At 42.2% G+C, this 17,394-nt stretch overlaps 1 protein-coding gene across 1 annotated transcript in view; it reads right to left on the bottom strand.

Annotated features, from left to right (window-relative positions):
- Positions 1–17,394, bottom strand: part of ZMIZ1 (zinc finger MIZ-type containing 1) — a 472,323-nt gene that overhangs the window by 338,370 nt on the left and 116,559 nt on the right.

Genomic DNA, 17,394 nt, shown 5'->3' with positions numbered 1-17,394 from the left:
AAAAAGGCTTTATTTGTGATGTTGTAGTCATGGCTGCGTATTCACTAGACATGGGCTTTTCAGGAACAAATTATGAGAAACCACCAGAATTCTTTACCAACCAACAAGAGAGAACCCTTTCAAAGAGATGACAAGAATCTCAAATGTCACTTCAAGAGATTGCTAGCAGAATATGGACCTCTTATGCCTCTATCACAAGATGGAATCCAGCCTTGATAGCAAATAAAAGTTATCCAATCCTATTTGGTGACCTCAGCGCAGTCCCTACTGAACTAGTATTCACATCACATAACCCCCCATCTCACTTAACAATAGTACACGCCCAACTTCAGTGAGAGGGAAACTTGCACCATATGTATTCTGTGAATACAAAGGAGGCTTTAGTCTCCAGGGCTGTCAATCTGGGACTTTTCACCAGCACTCAATTCACTAAAATGGAAACCATTCCTTCAAAGAAAATTAATCCTAGTTATCAAAAGAGATTGAGGAGACAGAGAACATCACTATTACAAAATAAAGTGATGGAATAACATCTCTAAAATGCTTCCAGAGTCCATAGAACTCTGACAGATTTATAGATTACAAGGTGATTAAAAAACCTGACGTGTCTTAAATGTTAACTAGCGGACCTAGATACTGTTAAAGGCTGAGCTGGTCTAGCTTTAGCAATTAAAAAAAAAAGTCTTCCTTGTGTTTGCCAGTCTGAGCACAGAGCACTAGATTTCTGCTTGGCTTCACCCACAGAAGAGTTTATACCATTGATGAGGAAATTAACAGGTGTAGTATTGGGTTTGAGTTAGTGACGGTTCCGCACACCTGGAGGAAGGGGGAGGGGAAGTCTGAGGGAAATATCAAACATCTGCACAAATCAATGAGTTCAATTTAATTACCTGCCAACAGAAAGATTAAATAGGGTCCAACAGGTGATGTTGAATCTTCCTAACCGATTCCACTATTTGAGGGGATTGCTCATCAAATTGAACTTTTTTTAAATGATGTAAAATCAAACATCACCCACGAGATATTGTTACAGTTCCCATCTCAAACTGAGTATATTGTATATAGAAATGTGGGGGGGTTGTAGGGAGCCTTGGTTTCCTCATCTCCCTCCAGTGCTCTAGTTCCGCTGTAAATGAGGTCTGATGGACTAGCATTGGAACAGTAGCTCCAACTCAGGATGAAAGATATACAGGCATACTATTGGTAGGATTCTAAAACAACTCATCACACTGGTATAGCTCCCATTAACTTGAAATGGGAGAAGAGGTAGATATGGGGTGGTCTTTCACACTTTGAAAGACCACCCCATATCTAAGAACAAATTTGTGAGTATACAAGTGACCTCCACAGAATAGATAACTCGTGGTAACCTCTCTCTGATACAGAGACAGAGATCCACATTAAGCACATGTAAAGTCTGTCCAGTACCACTCTTGATGCAAAAACATGCCAAGTAGACATAGGGACTTTATATGTTCCATTCTATGCATCCGATGAAGTGGGCTGTAGCCCACGAAAGTTTATGCTCTAATAAATTTGTTAGTCTCTAAGGTGCCACAAGTACTCCTGTTCTTTTTATAGGGACTTTGATGTAAGATAGTTGAGCTTACATCCTGGGTAGATAATCTGGGTAGATAATCTTTGGTCTCTTCCCTCCCCTTCCATACTCATGTACTGTTGCAGGAGACTGAACCGGAAGGCAGACACAAGAGTGTACGTTCCATTCCACCAATCCATCATATTATTTTAATACTTAAAATATTTTTAAATGTTAGGATGTACTGCCCCGTCTGATGAAGTAAAAAGGGGAAGGTGATATCCGCATTTTCAAGAAAGCAAAAAGAAAGCCAAACCCTAAATTGTGCCATGTAACCTGGGAGTTAATTTCATAAATTTGCCTTGAAAATATGATGAATAAAAGCAGACTACAACATTAAATAGCAATTCGTGTTTCACACTACATTGTTAGAGCAAAGATTTTCAAATATCACTCATGATTTTGGGTGTCCAAACAGAAACACCCTAAATGCGCCTGATTTTCATAAAGTGCCTACAACTCAGCTTCTGAAAATCAAAGCCCTTTAAATCATCTCCAGTTGGGGACCCAAATACTGAGGCACACACAGTCACTTTTTAAAATCTTGGGCTAGATGGAAGAAGAATGCTAAAGCATACCCTCCACTGCATGTTTTTGCTGAATATATTTATTAAAAGGTCACTGAAGAAACTAAACAAGTTATATTCTTGTTTCCTGGAAGAGGCTTCCTTCCTATCATGAGTGCAAACAAGAAAACAACTGTGACCATTTCAGGTTCATTTTTACTCAATACGGATGTTTCAAAAATGCAACTAGACAAGTTCTATCGGCACCAAAGTGATTTGTAAGTTGACAGGTTGCCAAAGAAAGATCCATTTATCCATCAGAGCCTTGTGTTGGGCAAGTGTTTGCTGGGACAATTGTTATCCATGTCAGAAAGCCTCAACCCTAATCATTACATGCATTAAGTGCTAAAATGCATCTGATATTTCAAATGAAATCCAAGTGCTGTTGACATAAAAGGCTCACTGAAAAAGAGCAAACAAACAAAAGAAGGCCATATGAAAAGGGCACAAAAGATGTCCTTGGAATAGCACCATTACACCTGTTCAATCAATTGTATTTCTTTGCTAATCAATAGATTAAATACAATATTTCCAATATCAGTTTTGTGTAACTTTTCCTCCTTCTATCATGCATGCATGGAAGGAAATCATACTCATCCAGTCTAAAAGTGAAGAGTACATTCCATGTCAGGTCAAAAAGTAAAAAGGGAAGGAAAAGAAGAAAAAAAACCACACCCTGCACAATGTTAAATACCTAACAGGAAATGACAAATCAAATGGGAATTACTGTAGTAAAAACATAATTAAAAACTTGATTGAAGTTAAACAGAATTTACATAACACTGCAAATTAACTTTACTCTGAAAGTCTTCACTGAGAAAGTAATAAAAAGGCATTTCATTAGTAATCTAAATTTAAACAATACACACAATAGAGCTTTCTAATGAGAAACATAGGGTTTTTAATAACAGCCGTTTCCAATGGCTGCCAAGAGACATTGCTATCACTAAGACTGCTGTGTATTAGCAAACAAGCTTTGGGGATATCATTTATGGATTATAGCCACAAGAAACCAATGGACAGATAAATGCAGGTTCTTTCTGTACAGCTATTATAAATGAACTGAGTTGAAAACAGGAGTACAAAACTCTAAACTTAATACACTGGGTGAAATCCTGGTTCCATCTTAGTCAATTGTAACTGAGACTTCAATAGAGCCAAGATTCTACCAATTTTTCTGAAAAATAAGCCTTCAGGAAACCACATTTCTATTGGCTACACATTACACTTCACTGTAAGTTCTTTGGGCAGTGATGTCGTTTTGTTATATGTGTAGACAAGTATATTCCACAAGGAGGCCAGAAAACAAATATTAAATGGAAATAATACCATTTTTATAAAGTGCATCTAATCCCTGCACAATGTTTAGCTAATGTGAATTTTTCTCAGTTCAACAGGACTCATCACCAAATGAAATAACCAAAATGCCAACCGGATGAGGAAGAAAAGAAATGTACTACAACTACCCAATGAAAACTACTTGAAAAACATGGTGCAGGACATTAATTCATCTTATATTTCATTTGATTTTGTGGGTTTAGTTCATTTTATCTTTTGTCTTATTCTTTACAATGGAGGAACACTGGGTCAACTTTTATTTAGGCAGCTCCGACAATTCTTTAATGCTGTTCATTTCGGCAGTTTACAACAATAGTCTTATTTCATTTTTCTGAAAAAAGTACTGATTTTCAATGCTTTTAAGTACCTAAAGATGGAGATAGGTACTTTTGTAAATCTCACAAGGTGCTTAAGTGTTTAATTTGCATTTTGGGCTCTTTATCTTTAGACACCTAAAAACTAAAAAAATTGTCCCTGAGCTACCAGGCAACAGGTACTATTAAAAAAAAAAAAAGAAGAATCCAAATCAATACATCAAAAAGCCAAGACAATAAAAAACGTCTTGTGTAGATTTCAAGGGTTTTGGATCCAGACCATGCATTTTTATGCCCTCTGTAAAATGCCTGGCATGCCTTTCAGTTGTTATCCAATATACATATACATACTACAACAATGAAGTAATAACAGTGGGCTTTATGGCATTATATAACAATGATCCAGACATGGGCAGAATTCAGCTGCCTGGCAGAGGCATGAGGAAATAGATGACCACTTCATCATCATAGCTGTAACAGACACTGAGGTTAAAATGGAGGCCTAGAGCGAGAAGAAAGAAGGGAACTCACCTTCTTTGTTCCACTTGTTTTTACATGTTATTGACATATCCTTACTCCAGGTAAAGCATGCCAATTATTTTTAAAAATAGAACTTCTACTGTTGTACCCATTACTTTCTGCCACCATTGGCATTTCACTTCATGGTCATGCCAGCTTCTATCCTTCTCTAAAAAATTAGCAACTAACATCAGAAAACTACAAATTCTCCCAATTTACTTTTTAAACAAGAAATGGAAGCTAAAAACCCAGCATAGCCACAGCGTTAAGCGCCAATTAATCTTATAGCCTTGCAATTAGTTCCATTTAGTAGAGCAACCTAAGAGGGAAAGGAAAATTTGTTTTAAATATTCATCCAGCAACTTCACCTTCCCATTGACAGGCAGGACACTTCCACAAGGAAAAAAAACACCCTACATTTGGAGAGGTTCAATAACCATGAGAACGACTGTCTATCTTCTCCCCAACCTGCTTAAATATTCATCCAAAAAATTAGCCCTCGTTATTTTTCATTTTCAGGATCTTCTTGGTTCTTAGGCCTATTGCCATCTGACAGCAGTGAGCTAAGCTGGTGGTAAACTGGGATTGCTGCCGCTACTGTGCATAACACGTTCCTGTTAACCTTTTCCAATTTCTATTTTGTCTATGTCTTCCACCTGCAGTACTTTGCCATAATTCTGGATGGCGAGATTTGTGAGGCTGTGATGGTCTAATTTATAAGCATCTAGTATAATGGGGCCTAGGATCCTGGACTGGGGCCTCTGGGCACTACTGTAAGACAAAATACCCAACAATGAAATGAGAAAGGTTGTTCCTGGGGGATTTATGGTACACACATGCATATTTAGTACATAACTGCAAATATGGAATGACAAAGTCCCTGCCTTGAAAAGCTTCCACATTCTATGTTCTTGACAGGCCAAAACAAGAGAGGATGACAAACAGCGGAGATGGAATCAGGTTAGGAAGAACAAGGAGTTATGTTAGAAGGTTCATGTCACTGCTCAAAATATAGTCACATCCCATCAACGGAGGTGCTCCCCCCTGTTCACTGACATTAGTGGATGTAAGTGACTCACTTATTGTGGTCACCCCAGAGGAAGTGCTTTCATAACAGACTTAAATGATGAGAGTGCAGTGGTTGGCAGATAAAGGTTGGAAGGGCATTTCATTTATTGGAGGCTGGATAGCCATCTGTCTTGGATGGTTTAGACACAGCAAACCCTGCATCTTGGCAGGGAGTTAGACTAGATGACCCTTGCTGTCCCTTCTCACCCTATGATTCATACAGAGTAGCATGAACAATGGCATAGAGATACTTGTAGTAGAAACAGATTAAGGTATCAAGGCTCATGTTGCTGGCAGAGCAGAGGGAGTAAAGACAACTCAGTCAGACTAGGTGAAATACATAGGAAAGTGTCAAAGTGACATAAGACCTTTAAAGCAAGGGCAAGCCCTTTAAATCAGAGGTGATGGAGAAAACAGAGCCAGTGGAGTTATTCAAAGATGATGATAATAAGTGGCCGGATCAGTAGGCAATTTTACAAGCTGCATTTTGTATGGCTGAGAGGGGATGATGTGGATGTCTGAAACACCAAAGATCAGGAGGTTGCAGTAATCAAGATATAAGATGATCTGTGCATGGATGAAAGAGCTACAGAGTAAAAAAATAAAATCTCGTTAGAAAGCGCTGTGGCAAAGTGTATTCACAGATGGCACAGCTGGAAGACTTGTTCAGTTTAACAGATTGGGATGCAGGTAGGGACTAGCAGGTTGATGCTCCACCCAGATAATACCTAAGTAGTTCTTATAAATGGTGAGATAGCAACTGGAAAGGTTGGAGATTATAGTCTCATTCCGGATATCAAAAGCTTGTCCATTTGTTATAAGAACTCTCTATTTATGGGTCTTGTTGGATTTCCATATGCTGTTGGATGACCAGATAGGATCACTTGCCAGGAGTGTCACTGGCAGTTGCCAAGGAAGCTGAAACATTTCCCTTTGAATGAAGACCATGCTTTTGTGACTCAAGGTTGGATTATTCCAATGTATTCCACATGGGATTATATGTCTGGACTATTCAGAAGCTTCAGCAAGTGCAGAGAAGGGTTGCACTACGTGATACTCCGCATGGAACACATTACACCAGTGCTCTGTGAACGGTATGGGCTACTGTTACAGATTGATTGATGTAATTCATAGCACATGTCAATATTAAGAATGAAAAAACTGCATGGGAGATTTACCAAAAGTGGCACTGCCAACCAAATTGGTCTGTGAACGGTTGTATCTGAGATATCTTATCAAGTCTTTGAAAGGCAGCTACTCATCACTGTCTAGGGTTTTCTCTTCACAATGGACAATCTCCTATAAGGTAGAGAATGAAACTGTTTTACTAATGTCTATTGTGTGTCTCTGTCTCCAGAAAAGAGTTTGGAAAAACTTGTTCCGTTTAAAAAATGTAATAAGCATGTCCAGGGGGGAAATTGAGGTTTTGTTGGTATCTGGACAGTAATTGATGCTGACAGTCAGGCCAGACTGGTGAGAGAGGGGATTGCTTTCAAGAGATGTAAGCAATTCACGTTTTTCCTCACTCGAAGATAAGACAACCTTATCCTGCTTATGAGAAGTGTAAATCTAGAGATATTAAGCAAACTATTTATTTTGTTTTAATTCCACCTCCTCTCAAATAAATCTTACTTTTGCTAAGATTACTGTTGAATGGGTAATTTCATGTAATTGCCCCCAATGAGAAAAGAGAGTACTCCCTCTCCTCTAAAGAGATGCCGAGGAGCAGGGTCAGCTTGAAAGGATTAAATTTTTATCAGTAAATATTGGTAAATGTAGATTTCACCATGCACACACAAACCTACGAAAAACATTTTGATCGATAATAGTAATTTGCACAAAGACAAATGCTCCTTGAGATTATATTAGAGTTTAAGGATTTTTACTTTGTATATTTTGACAATTTATGCTTTAACGTTTATAAACCTTTAACTTCTTGAATCTCAATATCTGTTATTAAATAATTATTGTCTGACTCCCCCATAATTTCCAGAAACTGTGAAAATTTAAACTTGAAAAAATATTTTAAAATGCTTAACAATAAAAATTTGATAGCTATCAAAATTATAAAAAAAATAAAAATTGAATTCTGCCAAGTCTACCTATAACCCACCCCCTTGGGTCTCAATCAAGGCATACAGACAAACGTGTCCTCTCCCAGCGATTTGGTTTGCCATCAGTCTGCAACAGGAGAACACAAGGGAAAAACCCAAAAACACCAAGAGATTTTGCAGTAGTGTTAGTCCCAGCTCCCTGCTGATTACCATGTCACAATTAAGGTGTTGGTTTTATCCAACAAAACCTTAAACAGTTTGGGCTCTGTCTATTGTAAAGGCCTCCTCTTTTCATGGCAGTTGTGATCAATGCTAAGGTAATCAAGCTCTTATTCCCTTTGTGTAAATGAGAGGGGGATGAGGATACTGCTCTCTTCAAATGGGCCTTGGCTCTGGAAATTAATTTCCTTTTTGATCCATCAGAGCCTTTTTTGATAACTTTTAGGGCCCATTTGTCCTTCCGGTCTTTCCTGGGAGATGTGATTTTGAAGAGTTGACAGCTGGGAGAGTTGACTGTTGGCTTTGAGTCAATATGTAAATGTTTTTGCCCAATTACTGTTTTACAATATCGGACACAATGCTTGACAGAGTTATGAGCCCATTTAAAATTATTTAAAGGAAGAAAGATACAAACTTCCCAACATCATTTGTTTAATAATATTGCCCACCTCTCAAATCTTCTCCTTTTCCCAGACCCTAATGCACTCTAGACCCACTGGTTATTACAATTGTATCATGTCCTACAGGAAAGCACACAACATGTTCATTAATAGAACATGTACACTTTAAGAAGTGGCAATAAACCAATAACTACAGACTGACTCTTGTTCCTCTAGGACAGCGGTCCCCAAACCTTAGAGGATCGCACCCCTGCTTACTCCAGCAGGGCCGCAGCTCGGGGGGCGGACGGGGAGATGGACAAGTGTAAAGGGCTGCAGCTGGGGATGGGTCTGGGTCTGGGAGCGGGGCCATGGCCAGAGGCAAGGCTGGCACGGGGCCATGGGTGGATCTATGCCGAGGCTGGGGATGAAACCAGGTGCAGGAGCAAGGGGGTGCACCCCACACTTTGGGGATCTCTGCTGAAGATGACACTTCAGAAGACTACCCCACAACTTCCCCACCAACTCAAAAAGCAATCACATTCTGCTAAATATGATGTGGAGCCAAAACTAACTTGTGGTTCTTGCCATCCGTGTGTACCCTGTACAGAAAAGTCACTCCTCTCAGCCTTTCCTGCTCTTTCCCACTGAAAAATTAAGAGCTTAAAGCAGCACAAAGTTATGTTTTATTCTAAAAGGGCCTATGGCAAAATAAAAAAAAATTGTCTGGAGAAGGGATGTTTGAGGAAAGGCCCAGTAACTACTGAGAGTGCTTAAATCATAGAACTGACGGACTAAAAAGAGAAGCTCTAGACAAGTGGTTTCCAATCACTGCTTCACAGATACTTAGGCTTCTTCTGATTAGTGCTCTATGCTTCCCCATCCCCACCTTAATGATCTGCTTCTGTGCTAGATCACCCCAGCGCCATCTCCCAGTTCAGCTGTTTATACTCTTCCCCACAATGGCACATGGGATTCCCACAATCATGGTATGGAACAGTCCAAGCTCATTTGTGCGTGACATAACTGAATGGAAGGTGGTGGGCACTGGCTGAGAAAGTTAAGCAGAAAAGCTATGAACCAATGCTCAGTGTAGTATGTCATGAGGTACTTGTACTGCTACTGATTTTGCCACTGGACAAAAGTTATATAGGGGAGTGTTTCCAAAAGGCACAAAGGCACCAAATTCCCACTGAAAATCTATGGCAGCCAGGGGCCTAAAGCCTACCTGTGTCTTTGAAAATCTCCCCCTTTGTGACTTGCAATTCTCTACAGAGAATTGCAACAGCTTTTCAGTAGCAATTAAAGTGCCTTTCTCTCTTCAAGGAGAATTCTACAGGATAGATGAGGAAGAGGACCAACACTTCAGAAAAACAAACCAAACAACCATGTGGTGGCTGGAACCCTAGAATTTCCATCTTTTATTTGGATTTCTGAAAGATAAAATGTACAAGGTACATGTTCATTAAAAACTCCACAAAGTATGTAAGTAACACATGTTTTGGACTGACCAATGTCACATCCAAAGATGTTTTCTGGAGCAGAAAGCTTGCTTTCATACCATGGTGATGGGAAACCTTAGAAAAAGATAGATTACATTGGAAAATCCACCCAGGTTTTGTCTCCCTGACACAGGGAGGGAGCATGCATGGCACTCTTCGAAAAATTGTACAAGCACCAGTGACTCAAGTGGCCAGGTTATATGTTTCTGCTTTGCCTTGGGTAATGTTTCTTGAAAATCTTTGCACACAATAACCTGTTTATTACACACTAGTTTTTATGTGGAATTGAATAAATTAAGGATTTTTCACCCAGCTGAGATTTACTCAAATTAACTTCTCCGTTATCTCTCCATTTCCCATTTCATAAAATGGGCTCCATTTGGAGGAGAAAATAAAACAAGCAATAATATAGGTCAGGTGAGAAGTAAAACAAGTGGTACAATAAACCTAACACAAATCTATGTCTTGGTAAGAAGATAATCCCAGAAGGTCTGCTTGTTACTCTAAGAGCTGATTTCTCCAATTGGCTGGGGTAGGTATTGTCCCTAGACCCACTCTGGAATGATGATCTCAGGAGAAAGGAATCATCACCATCAGTTCCAAGAAGAGAATCAACACACCAGAAAGCATGTTCCTCTCAGTGCTTTTCCTTTTATACTGTGATATATTTATACCCAGGAGAATGCTGCTCATGTGCAGCATCTGCTCTGGTCAGGGAGGCCCCTGCTGTTACCCAGTTTTACAACTGAGGCACAGGGAAGTCTTATGCTGGCTAAAATCTTCCCACATATTCTATAACCACAAGACAACACATGAGCCAAGGAAGGTTGTGTTGTTTTAAAAAGTGTTCCTCAAATCCTGATTAAGCACCCTTCACATAACACATACATAATCAATAATAAATGCTTTTCATCCCTAGATCTCTCAGTAGTTTACCAAGGAGATCTGTATCATTATCCCCATCTTATAGCTAGGGCAAAAAAGTGACTTGACCAAGTTTACCCAGCAAACCAGTGGCAGGAGCTGGAATCCAAAGCCGATGCCCAGCACTCTATCCATTAGAAGACACTGCCTCTCTTACCAACGTACATTTATATGGTGATCTGTCCATAGAGGAGCCTTGCAAAATTCTATTTGTCTAGTAATACATAATTAGTCATTTACATAATCATCATGTTCCCCCACCTTGGGTGGGCAAGCAGATTTTGTCCCTGGGCGTTCATTATAATTTTACAAGGCAGCCGTAGAGTAGGCTTCCAGGATTTTACGAACAATGGTGCTTTATTTTAGCTCATCGCTTTTCCAGTCTCTGCCGCCTCACTCCGTGTTTTAGACAGTAATCTCCTTAAGGTGCAGCCCATGTGTCTATGTTCTATAAAGTGTTGTGTACATTTATGGCAAATATAAAGGTTTAATTAAATACATGACAATGAAAACAAGATGAGAAAGGGGTGCTGCCCTCATGCTGGGTGCAGCCCAGCTCCTCAGGACATGCAAAAGGAATGCTCCAATAAGAAATGCTGGAACACTGGTCTAGTGGTTAAACATTCGATTGAGAAAAAGGAGACCAATGGTGCATTCTTGGGTCTGTCACTGACCAGCTGTGTGACCTTGGTCAAATCAATGGATCTCTCTGTTCCTGTTTCTACTCCCAGCTTTTGTGTGACTTGTCTATTTGCACTGAGAGTCTTTTTGAACAGGGACTGTCTCTTACTACATCTGTACAGTGCCTAGTAAACACAATGTGGGGTTCCCAATCAGTGTTCCCTCAAATTTTTTACATCATCACCTTCATATTGGTGGGGGTGGAGCTGAGGTGTTCGGAGTATGGAAGGGGCTCAGGGTTGGGGAAGAGGGTGGGGATGCAGGCTCTGGCTGGGGATGAGGAGATCGGGGTGCAGGAGGAGGCTCAGGGCTGGGCTGCGGAGGGGTGAGGGCTCCAGCTAGGGGCAAAGGCTCTCTGGTGTGGGGTCGGGGGGGTTCAGGGTGAGAGAAAGGGCTCAGGGCTGGGGTGCAGATGAGGGGTTTGGGAAGCAGACTGCCCAGGGGCTGCAGTGGGGAGAGAGGACTCCCCCAGCTGTCTCTCGCACCAGCAGCTCAGGGCTGGGGGAGAGGCACTTCTCCCCGGCTGCAGCAGCTCCAGCGGACCTGGTCCAGGCTGAGGGAGGGGTTCCTCTCCCCAGGCCGCAGCAAGCCCGGGGCAGCTCCACGCTGAGGCCGGCAGGGAGGGACGCCTCTCCCTGCCACGGCTAGGGCTGGATTAACTCTCCTGTGGGCCTGGGTTTATCAGATTTTATGGGGCCCCTGTATACAAGTCTTTTTTCTAATTTAAAACAAAATGATCACAATTATGGCATCGAGGCTATTAATTCTATACTAAACTTGCCTTTTAATTAACATAAAGCCATTCTGTGGTTACATTTCAGTCTTAAAACATGTAAAATATAGTTAATTCAAAATAGTCTACTTCATACCTTAGAACAGCTATTATATTAGCTTCTTTCTGGGAGGGAGTTTGGGTGCAGGAGGGGACTCCAGGCTGGGGCAGAGTGTTGGGGTGCAGCAGAGGGTGAGGGATGCGGGCTCTGGGAGGGAGTTTGGTGCAGGAGGGAATTCTGACCTGGGGCAGGGTTTGGGGTGCAGGATGGGGTGCGAGGTGTAGGCTCCAGCCAGGAGGCGCTTACCACAGGAGGCTCCCAGGCAGCAGTGCAACACGGCTCAGGCAGGCTGCCTACCTGCCTGCCATAGCCCCACACCGCTCCCAGAAGCACCCGGCTGCTGACACGTTTCTGCACGCCCCTTGGGGGAGCAGGACAGTATGTCTCCGTGTGCTGCCCGTGCCCGCAAGCGCCTGGCCAATGGGAGCTGCAGGGATGGTACTGGGGGCGGAGAAAGCGCACAGACCCTCCTTCTGCCTTCACCACCCCCACCAGGGGCCGCACAGACGTGCCAGCAGCCAGCCACTTCCGGTGTGGGGCCATGGCATGCAAGCAGCCTTGCTGTGCCACTGGACTTTTAGCAGCCCGGAGATCACGATCGACCGACAGAGACTCCAGGATCGACCAGTCTATTGCAATCAACAGGTTGGTGACCACTGAATTGTACATAATTATGGATTTATTTTTGCGGGGCCGCCCCTTAGCCCAAGGTCCTCTGCTGCAGCCCCTAAAGCCCCTGCATTAATCTGGCCCTGGCAGCTCTGTGCTGGGGCCGGCAGGGAGGAGCGCCTCTCCCCACCACAGCCCTGAGCCACTGCGTGGGGCTTAATAGGTAGTTGCGTGGCCGCGCATCTTAGAGGGAACTTAGCTCCCATCTCAATTGGGGATAAGACAATAATAATAATAATACTATGTAACAACCTTGCCTCTGTTCTTATCACCAAAGACGGAGTTTGAGAAGGGCAGCTACAGCAGAAAGCAGAAATACAGATTAGATGGAAGACCACTAGCGACTGGACAGGCACTCTTTTGACAGTAGCACGGAGAGTGGGAGAGAGCCTCTGTTGTCTCAAACAGCCCCAGGTGGGGCTATACGACACTATACAGGTGCCAAGTATTATTGGTAGGAGTAACATGAACTGTCACCTGATTGGGAGTAAAGGAGAAGTGTAACCACTGCTTCTGTAGAGTTCTCCTTTTGGGGCCCAGAGGAGATGGTAGCAGTAAAAAAAACCCAAGACATTCCACATCCCATTTGCAGCAACCATCCCACCAGGCATTTCATATGGAATATCTGCAATTCACTTTCCCTCACTGGCACCTGAGGAGGGACTGATAATTACAGTGTGCCGCACTGCAATTTGCCAAATTATGGGGGGGTTTGGGAAAAAAAAAATCAAGCCAAAAAATAGGTGGGTGGGGTGAAGTGGAAGGTTTGACCAGCTATTGAGTTGGTCAGAATTTTTTGATTTTCAAATAAATAAATAAATAAATAAATTCGAAACAATAACAAAACTTTAAAAACATTTCATGACACACCCTCCCCCAGCCAATCATTTCTAATTGTCAATTATTTCTGTTTGACTAAAGCCTAGAGCCCCCAGTCAAGACTGGGAGTCCATTGTGCAGTGCACTGCGCAAGCACAGAAAAAGAAACAATCCTTGCTCCAAAGAGTTCATAATCCAAACAGAAAGGACAAAGGTGGGAAGGGAAGGAGAGGCACAGAAAGGTGAAGTAATTTGCCAATAGTCACAGAAGGTCAGTGGCATTGCCAAGAACAAAATCTAGGTCAGCTGAGCTCCCAACCCAGTGCCTTTAAATTGCCACAGTACTGGTGTCCCCGTTCATGTACATTTTGCTTATTTCAGGAGCAGGGTATGAGCCATTAAAGCTTTCCATAAATATTTAATGTTAAAGGAGTTTGTTAAAACAAAGTGTAATTTGGATGAAGCTGTTGTGTCCCCCATACTATCCTTCTGGGCAGAGGGGAAGGTTCTCAGAGAGCTGAAATCAGCAGACTTGCAGCTCTCTGACTTGGTGAAGATAACGTAGCTGTATGTCAGCAGTGCCTGACAGCTTCCAGAGCCAATACCTCTGACAGATGGGCAGGACCATTTTAGACCTGGACTAGGAGAAGTGACAATGGAACCAAGGCGCCTAAGAGACTTAGACATGTTTTGAAAATGTTACCTGGTATGACTTCAGCCAGTGAGGGAAGAACATTTGCTAGAGTTGTTTCACATGGTTCAGTCATGCCAGTATTAGGGGTGTTTGTGGAACGCAGGAGAATGTTTCTATGTGTTCATAGGGTCTCATAATTATTCAAAACACCTACATTTTCTTGTTTAGCTGGACCAACAGATACAGAGGTTAAGTGACGTGCTCAAGGGCACACAGCAAGTCAGTGCAGAACCAAGGTCTAATAACAGAACCCTGCCATCCTGACCCCAAGCCTCCTGCTCTGACTAGTAGAAAATATTTCCTTTAAAAAAATTTACAATTCTAAATATTGAAAATACAACCTAGTACTGGCATAACTCTTTCAATGGCTTACACTAATTGCCTCATTTTTTCTCCTTATTACTACTACACATTTGTTCGCCATTTCAGAATGCTTGTGATTTTTTCCATAGATTCCTAACTCAAGACAATTTGCTTTTAAAATCCTGACTGCAATTAATCAATACAAATCACTAGCTAAAATCTAGCCAACCTAAACAAAGAGCATGAAATATTTGCTTTACTACAATATCAACATATTAATAAGCAGACAATCTGGTGTAAGCTTTTGGGATTTTTCCTCTTTTTAGGCAAATTGTCAGGGAAAATTAAGTTAAAAAAACTGCAAGCTAGACAAACCAATATACCTCCAGCTATGAAATTCTTACCTTTGAATTACATTCAACCATAGCATTTAAAGGTATTGATTGTACCTAAATTCCCTCCTACACAAAAACGATTAAGAGAAGTTGGAGCGCTGAGAAAAATACTAGTTCCTCAAGAAAATGAAAGACAGCATGAATGGCAAGATCCTGACACCTTCACCCAAGCAGTCATTCACACTAGTAATCCCGTGTTAATGAAACCCTCTGATAAAAAAGGTTTGCAAGTTTGGATTCAAAACGAACCTCTAAGGACAGGTCTACATGGCAATTAGACACAGGGGGCTGGGCAGTGCCAGCTGACTTGGGCTTGTGGGGCTCAGGCTCGAGGGCTCTTTAATTGCAGTGTAGCCCTTTGGGCTGGGGCCGAACTCAGGGACCCTCCCAACTTGCAGGGTCCTAGAACCTGGGCTCAAGCCCCAACCTCGACACTGCAATTAAACATCCTCTTAGCCCAAGCCCTAAAAGCCCAAGTCAGCTGGCACGGCCCCAGCCTCGGGTTTTTAGTTGCAGCGTGGACATCCTGTGAGCCCCATACTTACTCCTGAGCGCCGATATGAATACAACAGAATATCATGCTTCCCGCCCCATTTATTTTATATGTAAGGTGCGGTGGGGGGGGAAGCAGGGAGAGCGTTGTATGAAATCCTGCTCCTTCATTAGGATCTATTATCGTAATTTATCTGTGGGATGCGGTCACGCAATTCCCATTACAGCTGATGTGACCTATGCACAGAGGGGGGAAAAACAGACATGGGAGCATGCAAGTGATGCCACACCGGGCAATTCTAACTCTCAGGGGATGACATTTCTGATGGCTATTGGCAGATGCCCTTGGCTCTTCATCAAGGCTCCCATCATTATTAACACATTGCTTGATCTCTTTAACATGCTCAATCATTGCCCAGATTTTAACTAATGCCAGGTCTACCATGGGAAGAGCTGGGGGGTGTGGGGTAAACGTGGTACTTGGATCAGCCAATGTGGTGAAGGACCAGACTCCCGTGATACCAAAACCCCTTGGAAAAGGGTCCCCTGTTCTTTACAAACAACTTTGACCTCAGACCTGACAAACTCACGACAGCAGACACACGTCTTTCAGATATTTATCCATAAAGGGTAACATGTAAGGTATCTACAGAAAGCTCATAACTTGTCAAGATTCATAATCATTGTGAGATGTCTGTATGAATAATATTTAAGGAATAATGTCTTTCAATATAAAGTGTGCTTTATGGACTTTGAAGTAACTGCAAACAATCAAAACCACTTGAAGGTAAAAAAGGAACTTTGCAAGACAGGGGTTCACCTTCTGTTCATGGGAACATAAGGCTGTTTTCAGTATAACACAGAGGGGGGAGAAGGCCACTGAATCCTTTCACTGAAGAGCCATCTTGAGGAGCAAGGTGTTCTCATAAAAAATTGTATCCTAGTTCTTGAGAAACCAGCCAGCTCTGTAACAGAATGAACTTGATGGGGAAAACCTAATTTATTAGATAGGAAAGGTAACTATTAATAAAGTATAGATGCAGGTTCGCCTTTTGATTTTGTTTTGTATTGTAAACATTTGTTTCCATCACTCTCTCCTGTTTCTAGTTAAATCTTTATTGTTTCTTAAATAAACTGACTTTTGTTTTATAAATAAGTGCTCACAGGCACTGTGTGGTTCACAGGAGCGGTGGTCTAAAGTAAAACCAGTAAACTAGGGTATGCTGCACCTCGGGGAGCAGAGGATCTGGGATCTCTGTGAGTAGCCAGTATCAAGGGCTAGATAGCACGAGGGAACGATTCAAAGGCACTTGGGGATGGGGGTGCTCCTATTCTTAACCTGCAAGGCGAAGGTAGGGCTGGCATAGCCCAGAGGAGAGTACGTGAGCAGCTGAAAGGCTGGTGGTGTCAGGGATCTGACATCCAGTCAGACACAGGCAAGACTCCCTCATGCTTGGGAGAGGGGGTAACAAGGTGACCCACAGTCCTGGCTGCCCCAAGAACTGTCGCAGTCCCCATTTTATTAGGAGGTCATGGAGTTAATTGGTAGGATAGCCTGGAATAGAATTCAAGTCACCTAATTCCCCATCCTGTGCTATTATTCAGGTTGAACATCACTGCTTCCCTCCTTTAGGGCTCACCTCTGCCTAGTGCTGAGTACCTCCTGCAAGGTGCCATGTGCTCTCAACATCCATTGACTTCCAGAGCAGCAGTCAGGTCACACAGGCATTGTTCAGTACCTTGCAGAGCCAGGCACCACATTAGTATCTGAGCCAATCCACTCTCTCTCTATCTTGCTGGCACTCGTATCACAATTCACATTACTACTGCTTGGCACTTAAAATAGCACTTCATATTTTCAAAGCTCTGTACAAGCATTAACTTGAAACTAGCCCCATGTATGTACTAATATCAAACTCAGGACCAGCCCTCACCCAGCACAGCTAGTAACAACATAGAGTTTCCTCTGCAATCCAGAGGAATAGATATTTAGCAGAAATAGAAGTCCTAGACAGACTTTGCATAAA

This window comes from Lepidochelys kempii, chromosome 7 (assembly GCF_965140265.1).
Source record: "Lepidochelys kempii isolate rLepKem1 chromosome 7, rLepKem1.hap2, whole genome shotgun sequence".
In the NCBI taxonomy this organism is placed as follows: domain Eukaryota; kingdom Metazoa; phylum Chordata; order Testudines; family Cheloniidae; genus Lepidochelys; species Lepidochelys kempii.
Note: the sequence above shows the minus strand (reverse complement) of the source record. Positions and strands in the feature narration are given on the sequence as shown.